The sequence below is a fragment of the Excalfactoria chinensis genome, chromosome 6, assembly GCF_039878825.1.
Source record: "Excalfactoria chinensis isolate bCotChi1 chromosome 6, bCotChi1.hap2, whole genome shotgun sequence".
NCBI lineage: Eukaryota > Metazoa > Chordata > Aves > Galliformes > Phasianidae > Excalfactoria > Excalfactoria chinensis.
In genome coordinates this window covers 9,775,500-9,790,808 of record NC_092830.1, presented here as the reverse complement: position 1 = coordinate 9,790,808, position 15,309 = coordinate 9,775,500, and the positions used below count along the sequence as shown (strand labels likewise).

Here is a 15,309-nt window from a genome sequence, read left to right as displayed (position 1 = left end):
TTTCCATTATATTCTAAAACATTCATAAGTTTACCATATCGGTTTCTGTCTGTCTGTTCCATAGATGCTGTCGCTATATCTGGATTTCTAGTATAGAACTGTGTGTTCCTGAAGCAGGTTTGCTGTGGATGCCAAAGTAATTGAAAAGCTGTTTCTGACCTGGAGATACTGGGTAGAGAGTAGATGATAAAAAATGGATGCAGGGCTTTCATACTGCTATCACCTTCTCTTAACTCCTACTAAGGAAGGCAGCAGCTAAGGAATCTTTAAAATGGAAAGCATTATTTTAGCTTGTAATAGCTTTATAGAAAGGTGAAAGGCATTTTAGAGGAACAAATTCTTGTATGAGCGCACCAAAGCCAAGCAGAGCAGCAAACATTTTTAATACATTGAATGGATAAAGCTCTCCTTCCCACAGATTTTTGCACAGATGGTCTTGGGGCAGTGCCAGGAATGTACAGGTGCAGCAAGCCTTCCCTAAGTCCCCAGTCCCTAAAAGCGGCTCTCAGACTCACAAATCCACAGTGCAATGAGGAAATGCATTGCTTTTTGCTTCTCGTAGATAATTTATAAAGGCCGGCCAGCCAGCTAGAGAACGTGTTACTTGAAATCCGATAAAACACTCTCTCTTACCTGGTAAGATACAGCCAACTTCAGGAAAAAAAGCAGATTACAACAAGTCTCATAATTATTACTGACTATCATTGTTTTGCCCTATAGAAGAAGGTGAGGTAGCTCTGTGATGTTGCTATAGTAGCTGCAGTTCTGGAACATCATCCTGGGTTTTAAAAGGGTCATGAGGGCTACTCCAAAGACAGACAGTGATTAATGCTACATTTATAGACTCAGAGATCTGGAATAAACCTCAGGAGGTTATGCAATCCATACATCTGCCTGAAAGGCAAGGTAAACTCCACTGAAAACATTTCATACCAGCATTTGTCTAACCTCATTTTAAAGCACCAGAAATGGAGGTTGAATAGCATCCCTGGACAATTTCCTCCAGCACTTAATTTATCTTCTTCCTTAGCTTTGGTTACTTTTTGCTTTTTGTCACCTGCTTTAGTTCTATAGCTTTTGCAGTGTGTTTATTTGTGAGGCTTGAGCTGAAGGTAAAATAAGGTGAATCAGCTCTCTGAGGTTAGTTTAAAATACAAAACTGAAGACCAAAAGAAAACTTTATTTTGCCTTGTGTTAACCAAATGCATTCTCTTTGACTTGGGAATGGTTTCTAACTGCATCTCACCTAAAGAAATTTGAGCAAATTCTGCTTCTGATACACATCGTATCATATAATTTAGGAACTCTTAGGCTGTTCACTGTGCATAAAGATACTACTGGGAGTAATATATCACTTATATGTATTTTGGCATAGAATATATAGTGTATCCTAGCAGATAAATCCTACCAGATAATAACATATTAGTGATGCCCAAATCTGCCCAAACATTACTTGTTCTGTCAAAGTAACAGATCCAAAATCTAATGAGAAAATTGTGTTTCAATAAAATTAATGGAGCCCATCACTAGGATTTATGAAAGTAGTTTGTGATGCTCAGACAGTGTTCTGGCTATAAATTAGCAGAATCTACTTTCTTAATGCCTAGGCGAGCAAAACAAGTCTGTGCTGCAGCTTCTGGTAGTCTGGATTATGCTGGGCATATTGGAGCAAAGGGGCATGGCAGTAATTCTGCTCTACTTACATGGGATGCAACTGTTGTATGCAAAGACCCACGCGCCTGTTGGTACCTGAACGCAATGTCAGTTGGCCCCTCGGCCACGGTGACAGATTGTGTCGCTCATGTCCCACTGAGGTTGTGTGTTGAGCACAGCTTGCTGAACATAAGGTGGCCTCAGAGCATGTTGCTTCCATTTTACCTTTCAAAATAAGTATTCTTTTATAAATATTTATATACATTAAACACCAAGTCATTCTTATATATTTATCTGTACTTATTGCACAATTATAAAGTTTATAATTATTATAACTCTATAATTATTATAAAGTTATCTGTACTTATTGCACCAATTATAAAGTTTAGAATTGGTGCTGGGAAAATGAGTCAAGGTATTCCATAAGCAAAGAGACACATATTTATCTATCTGATGTGAAATGTTAAGTGAAAATGCCTGCAGTACACTAAGCAGAAAGAACATCTTTATTTAATTCACTGGAAACAACTGATTAAACACTTCTAATTTGCATCAGTCAAAACTAGATTTCTGTCTTGTGTTGGTTCTAACTTTATGACCTATTTCATTCCTGAACGCATGCTAGATTTGACCTTAAAACAGTTTTGTGTGCTCTATGCTGTTTGATGCAACTGAACACCAGATGTATGATTTTAGTGTTCTAACAAATACCATTGCTTCTAAAATGATATCAGTCCTGAGAGCTGCTGCAGGTGGTTAGAAAATTAAACTCAGTGCTACCAAAACATCTGAGCTCCGGTCCTGGTTTTAAATCTTTGATGCCTATAAAGGTGGATATTAGAAAATGTAAAACTGGATGCATCTACGTATGTGCTTTTTTTGGCTGGGGGAATGGGGTGGGTGGGTATTCTTGTCATTGAAAACAATATAATTGCACTAGTAATCTAGATACTACTTCTGTCTGTGACACAGTAGTCTTAATGAAAGTCTCTCATTTCAATCAGCTGAGAAAAACACTAGAATTTCTCTATAAAATGCCTATTTGACAGTCCACTAGTTGGAAGGTATTTGCTCCCTTATAGCTTCTGTGTTGAATGGTGGAGGGTTTTCATTTTGTCTGACAAAGCACTTAATGGAAAAAGGTTGGCACATTTTTGCCTCATTCTCCAGAAGAGGATCTATGTCCTTCTCTGTACAGCAAGATTGGGAGAGAAATATGGCCTTTCTCTGTTCAGGAGAGGAGCACATGCAATGAACCTGGTCATATGTAAGGGTGGATTCAGAGTCAGGAATGCACCTGAGCTCCTGAACTATTTTTTTCTTATTGGCTGACATTATATTTTAAATGAGACATAGTGATAGATTATTTAAACAAATTTCAGGTCATCTCCATCCAAATGTTGCCTTGGCAGTGTTTCAGTCTAGGTTTTCTGTGCCCTGAAAATAGAATTATGTACTTACTAAAATGTGCCTTTTAATACAGAGTGCTTTTATTGAAAATTCATATTTCCTAAACTCCTAACTAATTATGTTTCCCATTTTTCTTGTAATATTTTTACAAGGTTTCATTTTGGGAATGAGATTCACACAGCAAACTTGAATGTCACCAAATTTAAGAGATGCATTCAGAGTCCTAGTCCTCCCTTGTGTTGAACTATATACAAACAGAAGAATTTAATAGGAGAGAATCATTCTCTGTAGCTTACAATTTTGGAAGATGAACAGCTGAAGTTTCATATTCACTCTCCTGGAGGTCAGGTTGAGTTGTGATGCCTGGTCATTCACACATGGATGCAGGAGTGATAGGAGGAGACTGAGATGCTGAAAAAGGAAGAGAAGGGGAGGGTAAGCATCTCTTTTCTCGCCATTTTTTCCCCTCCTTTGTGGTAACTTTTAATAAGGCTACTTTTTTATTCCTTTTAAAAAAAAACTGCAAGCAGGTACTCTGAGCTGACATTCTTTGCTTCTTGTCCATTTGTCACTACTGACTAACTGATGGAGTTCTAAACGGGCATGTTTAGCTTTAGCAAGCACTAGAAGGGTTACTCACTGTGTTAAATTAGTTTGGCTCGTTCTGCTTTCATTCCTTAGCATTTGACAAAATAAATAAATATAAATAAAAATCAAACTGTTCTTAATGAAAGGATATCAATCCATTCAAAGTATTGTTGAAATGTTGTGTTTTTTTTTTTTTAATCTTAGCTGCACAGCAGTACTCCATCTATGGAAAACAGTTACTTCATGCTGCTCTCATGCAAACATACGAGCTTCCAAACAAATTAGAACTCAGGCAATTTTATTCATTTCAAACCCTGTAGTGTCATCTGCTTATCTGTCCTATCTGCTCAGCCCCTGTTCGTCCAAAATTCATATCTGCAACAACACTGAACAGGCTAGAATTTCTGCTCCTATTTTAGAGTGAAAGTCTACATCCCCAACAATGCCAAATCAGAGCTGGCAGCAGAAGAGAATGAATACAAATGTTAATCTGGCAGTAGCTGATATTAATTGAAGTATAAATCTTACATCTGAGTGAGCTGTATGTGAAAAATCTTCCATACAATTCTGTTAATAAATGCTTTGTTTATAAAAAAAAGTCTGGCTTTTTATCAGATCTGGAAGGGAGAATGAGCACAAACAATATGTGTATTTATGATCTTATGGTAGCTCTAATTTTAATCCAAGCTCTTATCAGTCAGCTCTGTAATTATTTCTAACTGTTCAGAACTCACAGAGGTTATGTTATAAATTGCACTCTAAAGACTGCTATAAAAACCAGAGTAATAGTAAGCTGCCAGAAGATGAAAATAGGCAAAATATTCATTTCCCATAAAACTTGCATTAGTTACAAATAGGCATCATGCACATATTTATTCAATCAACTGATCATTTGTGCATGCAGAAACACAGTTTAATGAATACATGGTGGAGAAATGCAGATTGTGCTTTCAAGTTTGCATGAGTTACTGGTTGTGTATGTTTTACGTAAGCATTGCATCCTAACTCTCTGCATTATTAGGATTAAAGAGCAGATATTAAACTTGATTCCATGCCTGGTACTACATGATGGTTTCTTATGGTTATGCATATGCTCCTAGCTCTAATTCAGCAGAAAAAAGATGAACAATGAAACAGTTACGTGTGTGTGCATCTTTGTCTTAAATGAAATGTGAGATAAAGGAAGTATAGTTAGAAACCCCAAACTTGGCCTTGGATCAATTAGATTTGCAGATTTTCAGAGATTCTATAGTCTGTTTCTGGGTACAGCTAGAAATCACATCAACCACAACAGTTTCTTTGCAACGCATTGTTAAGAACAGGTAACTCACAAGAAGGCTCATCTAAACCTCTTGGTTTGCAGGTTTTGCAGAACAAATAGGAAACAAACAGCCCAGAAAAAGTCAGCCCAACTTGCGTGTCTCCATAAACACAGGGAAGATAAATTACTTTGGCTCCTATCCATCCTTTTTCTTCTAGCCTATTATTTCTCTGTTATCAGAGTTAATTCCTCCTGTGCTTACACAAAATTTATCATCAGGATTCAGTCTTTTCATTTCCTCTCTTTTCTTAGCTCAATCAGAGGCCAATTCCCCCCGCTCAGATTTCAGTGCATCTTCCACTCCATATGAATAAATGAGATTTTTTTCAGCTTTCCTTATTACTCTGCTCTGAGATGCTTCTGCCCTGGTTTTAACTTCACAATCAAAAGGCTTTTCTCAAGTGCACAGGGGCTGGAAAAAGCTACTAGTTGGAAAGAGCTAACATGAAGCCTAAGAGAAGTCCTTCAGAAAGTAGTTCTCCAGGAGGTTAAATACAGTTATGTTGTTGTGTTCTTGCAGGGTATACTTGTCTCTAAGATGCTAGTTTGGCAGTTGGAAACTTGGGACATCTGTTAGACAGACTTTGAAGGAAGCAACAACGTTTTCCTCGTCTCTATTTATGTTTGCGACTCCAAGTCTTTTTCAGTTTTCATCTTAAGTGGCTGCTAGAAAGCAAGATCTAAGCATATTTGACCTAGGGATTTAGCAGCCACATGTAGCAATTGGACAGATCAATACCATGGGAAAGGCATTATTCCAAAGGTGTGATAACAGAAGAACCATTATAACAAAAAGGTGCTAGAAAGGAAGGGAAGATTGCTCACCCACAACAGAAGATTCCAGGTTCACAGGGGAAAGCTTCAGCAAGGAGAGATCTCCAGAAATAGATCCTTCCTCAGTGGCAGACAGCCCTTAAATGGGGCCTATGAGAGGTGCAGCCAGGCTCCACTCCTTCCACTCACACAGCTGAACTGCCTTCACCTGTGCTTCCAAGGCTGACCAGGTCCTTTCCCCAGGTGCTCTATCAGTGCTTCAGGCCACGACTCAGCAGTTCCCATACACCATGTTAAAGCCATGTTTCAAAGTAAATGTGTAATATAAAGCTTCATTTGGATAGTGGTGATATATTTCTAATTTATGTTTGTATGGATGCTAGTAAGAAGGTACATTATATAGATGTTGCCTTTGTCTCTGTCAGAAACAAGAATGTTTTCCTAGATTAATGACAGGCTTTCGAATTCTCAAATTGTGTGGTTGTTAATCCTACAACTGGATGATTTCTTTCTGCAGAAGAATGTATCACGTTGATCTCAGCAATAGCAAAAATTACATTCTGAAAACTGCATACTGTGAAAACATATATAGAAACACAGATGGCTGGCTGATGGTTTGAATTATGGAAACCACGTGATTCTTAAGATTCCTAGCATGTTTCATGGCTTAGATAGCAGCTCTGCACCCAGACTTAGATTGTGCTGTCTGCATCAGTGCTATGATGGCAGTGATCCCAAGCTGTAAGCAAACTTGTTTCTTGCATCTTCATTGCTCCTGGGAAAAACAAGGAGATCTGCTTATATATGAAAAGTTTTGAGTTTTTTTCCTTAATCTTTTTAATTGCCTGAGACAACCTAGGTAAAAACTTCTGAGAGTCTCAGGATGACAAACCTCAGAGACCTTACAAGAGAGGCACAAAGCAGGTGGAGAGAGCACAGAAATGTGGGAGATAGCAGAGTAATTTTAGAGTGTATAGCAAAATACAACTTTGTTCTTCATCCAGCTAATTTGAAAGTTAATCTCCTGAAAGCACCAGAGCAAAGAATCTCACACTTAACAAGCTGCTGCTTTCCAGGAAACATAGGCAAGAGGTTTATATCACTGTGTATTTTGGCTCTTCTGGGCACATCTCACACCTGTGTCTCCAAAGGAGTGGAACTGCACCACCTTATTGTGGAACTTGTATGTAACTCACCGCTGAGAGAAGGAGAATTAATCTTAAGGGTAGCTGCTGTGGATTTTCTTTTGCAGGTTTTGCAGAGAATTAGAACACAGCCAGGTTAAAGCAAACACCTGCTGAGATACTTGACTGAAATCTGCAGAAATGTCCGAGCCTTAGAAATTAAGATTTTTGAACTGCAAGGTCTTTGTAATTCTTTTGTATGCATGTAATAATTAGTATATTATATTCCATGAATATGGGAGGGAGTATGTCCCAACTTTATCCAGTTGTGTACTTTCTCTTGCTGTATAAACAGCTTGCAACTGATAACAAACAGTTTGTTTTGGATCACATGAAAGCAGAGATGTTGAAGTTATAGCAGAGGAAGTTTTTTTGTACTCAGTATTATTTAGAAGCCACGTGCTGATGGAAAGAGCTCTCTTTCCATTATAATGAGATAGTTGTACCCAAGATCAGAGTATTTAGGGTATTCACTCAGCAGGTAAAAAACATTTAAGAAACTGTGCTAAGAGGGAGAGAAACTGCATAACTGAGAATCTCAAATTAAAGACAAGATTTTAGTTTAAATACTATGATACTATGATGATGATATGATGATTTAAATAGGTTGCCCAGTGGGTCTGAATTGTTGCATCACGTACAAATGTCAATGAGGCCAGGAAGCAGCAGGTCTTACAACATTTAAGATAAACCTGGCTTTCATAGGGCTAGAAAAAGGCAACAGTGCTGCTTAATATTGACCTTTAAGTAAAGCAGATACCTATGTTCGTATACTTACAACTGGTGTGTCATGGCACATTGCATACAGGCCAGGAAAAAAAAGACACACAAAAACAGTGACAAAGTAGAGGCCACATTTAATCAATATGGGGAAATGTCACTGTTTTTCTTGACTAAGTCTGAGACATATTCTTATGGCATTACTCTTTCTCAAATGTAATGTATTAAAGAAGAAAGTTGCTTTTAAGCAGATCAGAGGGCATTGTGATAAAAGTGGATGATTATTCCTGTTGAGTGGCAGCAGTGTTGTGACTCATCATTTTCATGGGCGTAATTCCCTACATTTGTAATGGATTTTGAAAATTGGAACAGGGTTCTGCCAACAAACAAAATATTAATGAAATGTAGGGTTGCATAATATATTTTCTGCATAATGTAGCTTCTTTTTTTCCCCCAGAAAATTAAATAACCACCTCCCTAAATAAACTGAGAACTTGATGATTTTTGTGGGTCCTTTCCAACTCAGAACCTTCTATGATAGAATGGTTCTGTGAAATTCTTGATAGCCTTAATTTGCTATGAATTAAAAGGTATTTGGGCAAACGTATTGGCTTATTTGAAGAGCATATTCAGCTTTGATGCATAAGATAAAACTCCTTAACCTTTTGTTACACAATTTCTCACTGTGACTGTTTCATTAACTGCAATCAGTTTCTCATATTTTTGAGTATGAAACATTTCAATGTTTTCAAAAAACATTCAGTGCACAAGCTGAGAAAACTCAGGAGTTCATCAGTACACACAATTAAATATTTTGCTGACCAATGACCTGGAAATTTTTCTCACTGAGAGCAGAGAGATGCCTGCCTACCCTACTCCAGCATTCAGCGAATCAACCAAATGCTCCTATACTGTGGATTCAGTTCAGTATTTTGTTACTGACTCATCCCCCATTTGATAGCACAAACTTTTTGTCCTCATCCTTGCATTTCCCACATCTAAGGCTGCAAGCAGGTATTTGCATCAAGGCTTTCAGCAACAACTTGGGGAAAGGAACTGGATTTTATACAGTCAAGGTGAGAACAGTAAATAACAACAAAGCTTGTTCATCCTATTTTCCATTAGTGGCAATGTCAGATAAACCTGATTAAAGACTCTTGGAAAAATGTTACACGGGTGATTTATTATAAGTGTAGGTTAGGTGTAAAGTGCAATCTTGAAACATGGTACCTCTATAAATTCACTTAGTGATAGATGTAGAACAGAATAGCAGATGAATTGCAGCAGCATGTAATCACAGTTACATATATCTCCTCAGCTGATTTCAGGCAACTAGCCGAAAATTTAGCATTGGCTGCATAGGTACACACAAGCATCATTTGCTGCAAAGGATGATAGGAAAGTCTGTTGTAAGAATTGAAATTGGAAAGCTTTGTCTGGTGATGCAGTACCAGGAGAACAGGTTTAATTTGATTTCTCCTGCCTGCCGATTGACTTCAGCACGTGACTGTGACAATGAACTAGTAATAAATTCTTTGCCCACTCAGTGTCCCAGATGCAAAGACTAGCTATGGATTTCTGAACTTCTCAAAGTAGTGGGGAATCATTTTAAAGGTGTATGAGGAGGAATGTTTACCCTGTGCTGAAAAGGCTAATAATGAAGGAACACTAAACTTTATATTTTTTTGCAGATTTGATATGCTTTAAAAACACAAAATGCTTTCTGCCAGAAGATGGCTGTCCCTCAAGCTCTCTCTAAAAGCATAGCTGTTCCTGAGCTCAGCTGCATTTGGTTCTGATTGAGGACTCAGCTACTTCTATTCTGCTTGAAGTTCACTGCACAGAACTATAACATGATAATGAGCAGCGACTTGTAGAGGACCAGCAGGTGGAGTGCAGGCACCTGATACCAGAACAACACAACCTTTCATCCCTCCAGACTCACATTAAACTGTATTTGCCTGGCTTATGATTAAAAGTACTTTTTATTTCCATTAGAATCTAACTTTCCCTACACTTTATTCAAAATTTCAAGCAACATTTATATAAAAATTGTTTGCTTAGACTTACACTGTGATTCTGCTTTAGTTAATCTTGCCAGTATTATGGAATGCAGGGCAACTGAGAACATACATGCAAAAATGTCTTAAAGGCTGACTTTTAAAAAGAGAGCTATTAAACAGGTTAGTCACAACCGTGAGTCACTTCAGTTGTGAGTCATGCTTACTTTTTGTAGCCATACAATATCTGGCTTTCCTGTTTCTCCACACAGCTATGAGTAATGCTGTGTTAAGATGCATTTCTGCTTTGGAGAATGCTTTTTCCCTACTGTGTAGGATGCCCTATCTGAATACATTTTTACATTTATGATGTAATTATTTGGCCTATTCTTTCAACCACTGAGTTGCCAGCCACATAAAATGATGTGTGACAAACACTGGGTCAATAAGGGAGAGCAAGTAAGGGACCTCCCCATCGGCCTGTGATTTGCACCATTCCCCTGGGGGTTAATGTGATATATCAACATCCATTGTGTCTTACCTGAGCCTGTTAGCCATCCACAGCAGCTGAGATGGGAGCTTCGGGATGGTTGTACAACATCGTTTGTGGAGAAGAGTTTGAACAAATGCAGCAGGGTGCCCAAAAAACTGTCCTGAAACTGTGACTGTGTCAATAGCCTCATAACTGTTGAAGCTGGGTTTGGATGTGGGATTTTTTTTTCCCTCCCCCTCTATATTTATAGTGAGCGTGCATCAACACAGCTGTAGTGTTAAGCATAATCCCAGAGCCTTTACAGCTATCATTCCAGAAATAAAATTAGTATAACATGTATTGGCCAAATGTTTATCAGCTGGGTGGCTACCTAAAATTAGTCTGAAACTGTGTAGGTGCTTCCATGTATGCTTGAGAGTCTGGGTTAGAAAATGTAGGCTGTAATTCTTGAAGCATCAGGAAAGAGAGAGGAGTTACTGAAGCTCTGAATACTTTTGAATATGCCTACATTTAGACTGCAATATGCATTGCTGTGTTTTAACAAGTACTGTTGGCACTTTTGTTAATACAAAGACAAGGCTCTTTTTCCATGCACAACAACAAAAATGGTCTCAACAATAACTTATTACTCTTCTCACTGGCTCTACTTCTGTAAATTTTTCTAGTGACTCTGATTCTCTCAAAAATTGATAGCTTACCTAGAAATTATGTTTCCTTCATGGCTGATGTCTTGTTAATTGGTCCTGCATGACTGCTCCACAAAAAATATTACTAAAACTGAAACACTTTGTTTTCACTTCTCTACTGAATAATATAAAACCAAGAAAAATGTTCTCAACATTATCAAAGAGGTCAAGGGACAAACAATTTGAACCGGAAAATGCAATGATGTCATGAAGAGCACTCAGTGGGCTTTGCAAAAAAGAATGCCAATGCCTCAAAAGGGAAAAGCAATTTTCACTGTCCTTTTGTAACAGAACTCTTGCAATCGATAGCAAAATAGTAAAGCTTCTGCTCAAACAAATGACTTTCTCATATGTTTCTGCTTCCTTTCAGGAGATCTTATGCAGGAAATATTTGAGTCACGAATAGATTTCAGAGGGCACATTTATGTAGGAAGGGGTAATTTTTCCAGCAACATCAGTTGTTGTAAAGCTGCATAAGATCATTGTAGAGAAAAATAATTGCTTTCAAGTTCTTTTTGAGCCTTAGAACACATTTTTAGCCCAGGATGTGAGCTTTTAAAGCAATAACTAAAAAAAAGGAAATCATTTTAAAACCAAAGGGCCAACTGCTGTCCAGAGTGTGTGCTACAATGGTTCACAGACTTAATTCTGGAGATGTCAGTGAGGTAGTTAGCATGAAAAGATGGCTCTTGCAAAACCTGGTTATGGTTTGTTTTGGTCCTTGGAAGAGCACGTGCACTCAGGAATTGGAAAGAGCTGCAGAGTATGACACCAGGTAAATCAAGGATTAACATAAAGACCTCCGGGTGGTGCCATGGATGGCAGATCACCTGCAGACTTGCTATGTCAAAATTCAGATTGTGTGGTAACAGGGCAAGGTTCTGCTACCTAAGAAATGGAGATGTCCCATACATGAGGCATGTCTGCAAACATGCTTGAACTCACTGCTAGCTCAGGAGATTTTTTGCATGGCAAGGGAGCCAAGATTACAGTATGAAATAACTCACTCCTAAGCAACATGCAGTGTTTAAAGAGAACACAAAACTATGAGTACTGACAGCATGCTGTTACGTGCCTACCTCCTTAGCTTTGTAACAAAATTAGGTTCCATGTTTTCTGTGTTTCAGTGCATGCCACAAGTTTATCTCTTTTCCTGAACAGCCATTACACAAAAGAAACTGCATTTGAATAATGAAAAGGTAACTTTGAACATTTTGTGTAATGCATCTCTATGCTCCTTACTTACATTTTCCATACAGTCCTGGTTTTACTCCACAAAGCTTAATATTACTGAATAGGATTATCTTATTTAATTTCTGTGATTTTCTTACTTGGCCTGACAGAAAGATACATTCTGCCTAGAGTGTATGTTCAGATAAAAGAGATTCCATGTTTTTCCTTTTATCTATGTGTGTGCTTAATGGGGGAAAAAAATCATTGAACATCTCCACAAACTTCATAGCAGTAAACTCTTATCTGTGCTGGGGAGTGATGCATCACTCTTTCAAGAAGTGAAAAGAGTAGGTGGTTGGATTGGAAGCCCAGATAGAAGTCAAATGAAAGAGGACTCCCTGCTGTGAGAAGAAATTAAAACAGCAAGGTAGAAGCTGTGCAGGAGTTGCTCACTGACCATGGCTGATGCTGACTGGCACATTCACAGCTTTTTGGTGAAATACAACTGTAGGGGAATATGCCATAACTGATGTGGCTTTTCTGATGTCAATGATCACGATATTGGGAAATTTAATGGTCTGAATCAGAGGTTTTAAGTGTCATGACTGTATATTAGAATGAATAGATACTCAAACTAAACAGCTTGGAAAGAAAAAGTCACACTTTTTTTTTTTTTTTTTCTGTAGAAATGAGAATGACTAACTGGAACTTCATAAGCCACTTCAAGACCAGATGAGCCGATGCCCATAAGTAAAGTGGTTTGGAAGAGTTCCAAAGGTGCCTGTGAGAAGTTAAATCTATCTTTTTTTTAGACTTGTGACATGAATGAGCCTAGAAAAGGCCATGTAATTAACTTTTGGCTTAATAACTGCAACAATCAGAAAGATTACTGCAGTGGAATGGTGGTACAGGAGGTGTAATAATGAAGGAACTAACACAAAAGGAAAGGACTTACAAAGGAAAAGTGCTTACCTGTCTCTGAAGATGTAGGCACCCAGGAAAAACTCCACAAAAGAGAAATCTCCCACCACAGATCCTTCCCCAGCCACCCTTAAATGGGGTCTAAGAGAGGTGCAGCCAGGCTCACCCCTTCCAGTCCCACAGCTGAATTGTCTTCACCTGTGCTTCCAAGGCTGACTGGGTCCTTTCCCCAGGTGCTCAATCAGTGCTTCAAGCCATGACCTAACAGTTACCATACAATTACATAATATACTCAAAGTAAATGAACGTTCATTAAGGAAATAAGAAGATTTCTACTTTTAAAGAAGAGATACTTACTCAAGTGAATGGGGTTAAAATACTGTCCATGAGATCTTTTGTAGTCAATTGCCTCCTATGTATCTTCCATGCAAATGGAGAATCTTTGTCACATGGAATGTAGGAAGCAATGTTATTGATAGTTTTTTGGACTTAAAATATGCAGCAATGTGAGGTAAAGCTGAATTCATATCTAACATCCAAGTGTTTTTGTGTACCAGTTTTGTTTCCGGGTGAGAAGTAGTTCTGATATTTATTATACTACAAGATCCTTACGTTGCAGTTTATTAGCTGTTAGCTGTGTTTGTTGCTGTTCTCATTCTGAGTTTTAGTCATTATTCCTGCTGTCATGTGAACAGCAGCAGTTAATCAGAATGCTCTGAATATAATCAAAATTCATAAATAGAAAGTCAATTATGTTGAAGTTAAGTAGCACAGAATGGTGCAGTTCTACATTTCACGTCTGTGATTAGTGTGTATTTTAATACTCATAATCTCTCTGAGCCAATTAGATTTTCCTGTAGTGCAAAAAACAAACAAAAACACCCAAAAAACAAAAAGCTTAGGAGAAAGTAGAAAGTAAGCTAAGAAAAAGAATTATTCTTAGACTAGAGGAGTCTGTCTGGCTTTATTCCCAGAAAGTGTTCTGGCACATCGGATCCAAAGGATTGGACCTGCTAGGCTATAAATACTCGTGCAGCCTCCTCAGGTGTCATAAACCAGCATAGCTCTGTGTGGACCACTGGTGCACCTACCTGGCCCTCTGAGAGCAGCCTCTTAATGTTGTAATCTGAGCATTAGGAAAACACACGAGTGTTTTGTAAACTAGGAAAGGGGCTTATAGGGGGTTTGTTGTGCGAATCTGCTTTTAATGTTACCTGAACTGTCCCTCGGACATCACTAGGATGAATCAGCAATCATCATGTACTGCTCAGTGCATGCTAGGGGAGAAGGCCAGCTGCCTGTTGAAAACACATAATTACCAATAATGGAGCTCTTTGATAATGCTAATTGGAGTGGTTTTTCCTATATGTCACAGAGAATAAACTCTGACATCAAGCAGTGTTGTAAGTTGGTTTTGTTATGTGATTTCTAAATTGGTTTAGATCTCATTTTGTATAATTCTGGCTCATTTAAAGGATAAAGCTGCAGGAGAACCAGTGTTGTATGTACTGCTGTGTTAGTTACGTGTGGGTTTGCAAAGTATCTCATAAGTAAGGAGGTTATTGCAGGAAAAAGAAAGACTTCAGTACTTGCCCTTTTCAAGTTTGTATGTAGAGAGATGTATGAAAGAATAACTGAAACATGTTTGTACACACATGCACAGTTATTTGCATGCACACAGGTTACACAATTGGATTCCCAGATGGTGAGGCGGAGTTCTGCTAAGGCAATTCTGAGTAAAAGTGTGTGCATGCTTTCTTGCTTATTTTTTCCTTTCAGAAAGTAAGCAGATTGCCCAGTAGAGTCAGCCTGGTTCTAGATGGTAACAGTCAACCCTTGAAGAAAAAGCCAAGAGTTATGAGGGCATCTTCATACAAACATTGTGTATCATTTTCATGTCTGGGCTTACCTTGAGCCAAACTGTGTGGCTGCATACAATGCAAACTATGGAACATCCCTAGTCCTGCCTTTCCTTGTTATTGATGTCTGTGACGTTCTCCTCTTACTAACTTTACTGTATGTAATACTAATTAATACTCTTAATGTTTTCCATCCTGTTTATAGTTCTCTAACAAAATCAGTCTGGAGTGTAGAAGTGTTGACCCTGCAGTGCTACTGCACTGTTAGATATCTAGAACAACAAAGATGGAACAGTCTATTAAAAAACTACAGCCACCAAAAACAAAACAGCAGGAACACATTTGCTACTGTTATCTAAACACATTCTTCCCACATGCACCACTCCAGGGAAGTATTATTTTGCACAGCGTCTTTGCCTATACCAACCCCACTTTTCTTCCTACTGTCACAAAGCAGAAGGAACATGGCAAGCTTGGGACACATCAGGAGAAGTTCCTTCAAAAAGGTCATTCGTGCAACTCTGATG

At 38.3% G+C, this 15,309-nt stretch overlaps 1 long non-coding RNA gene across 1 annotated transcript; it reads right to left on the bottom strand.

Moving 5' to 3' along the window:
* Nucleotides 1–2,982: 2,982 nt before the first annotated feature.
* Nucleotides 2,983–6,152, bottom strand: LOC140254397 (uncharacterized). Its single transcript, XR_011904192.1, has 3 exons — nt 5,798–6,152; nt 3,360–3,474; nt 2,983–3,090 (listed from the first exon to the last, which is right to left on the bottom strand). It is a non-coding gene; the product is annotated as an uncharacterized lncRNA (long non-coding RNA).
* Between the last annotated feature and the right edge of the window lie 9,157 nt (nt 6,153–15,309).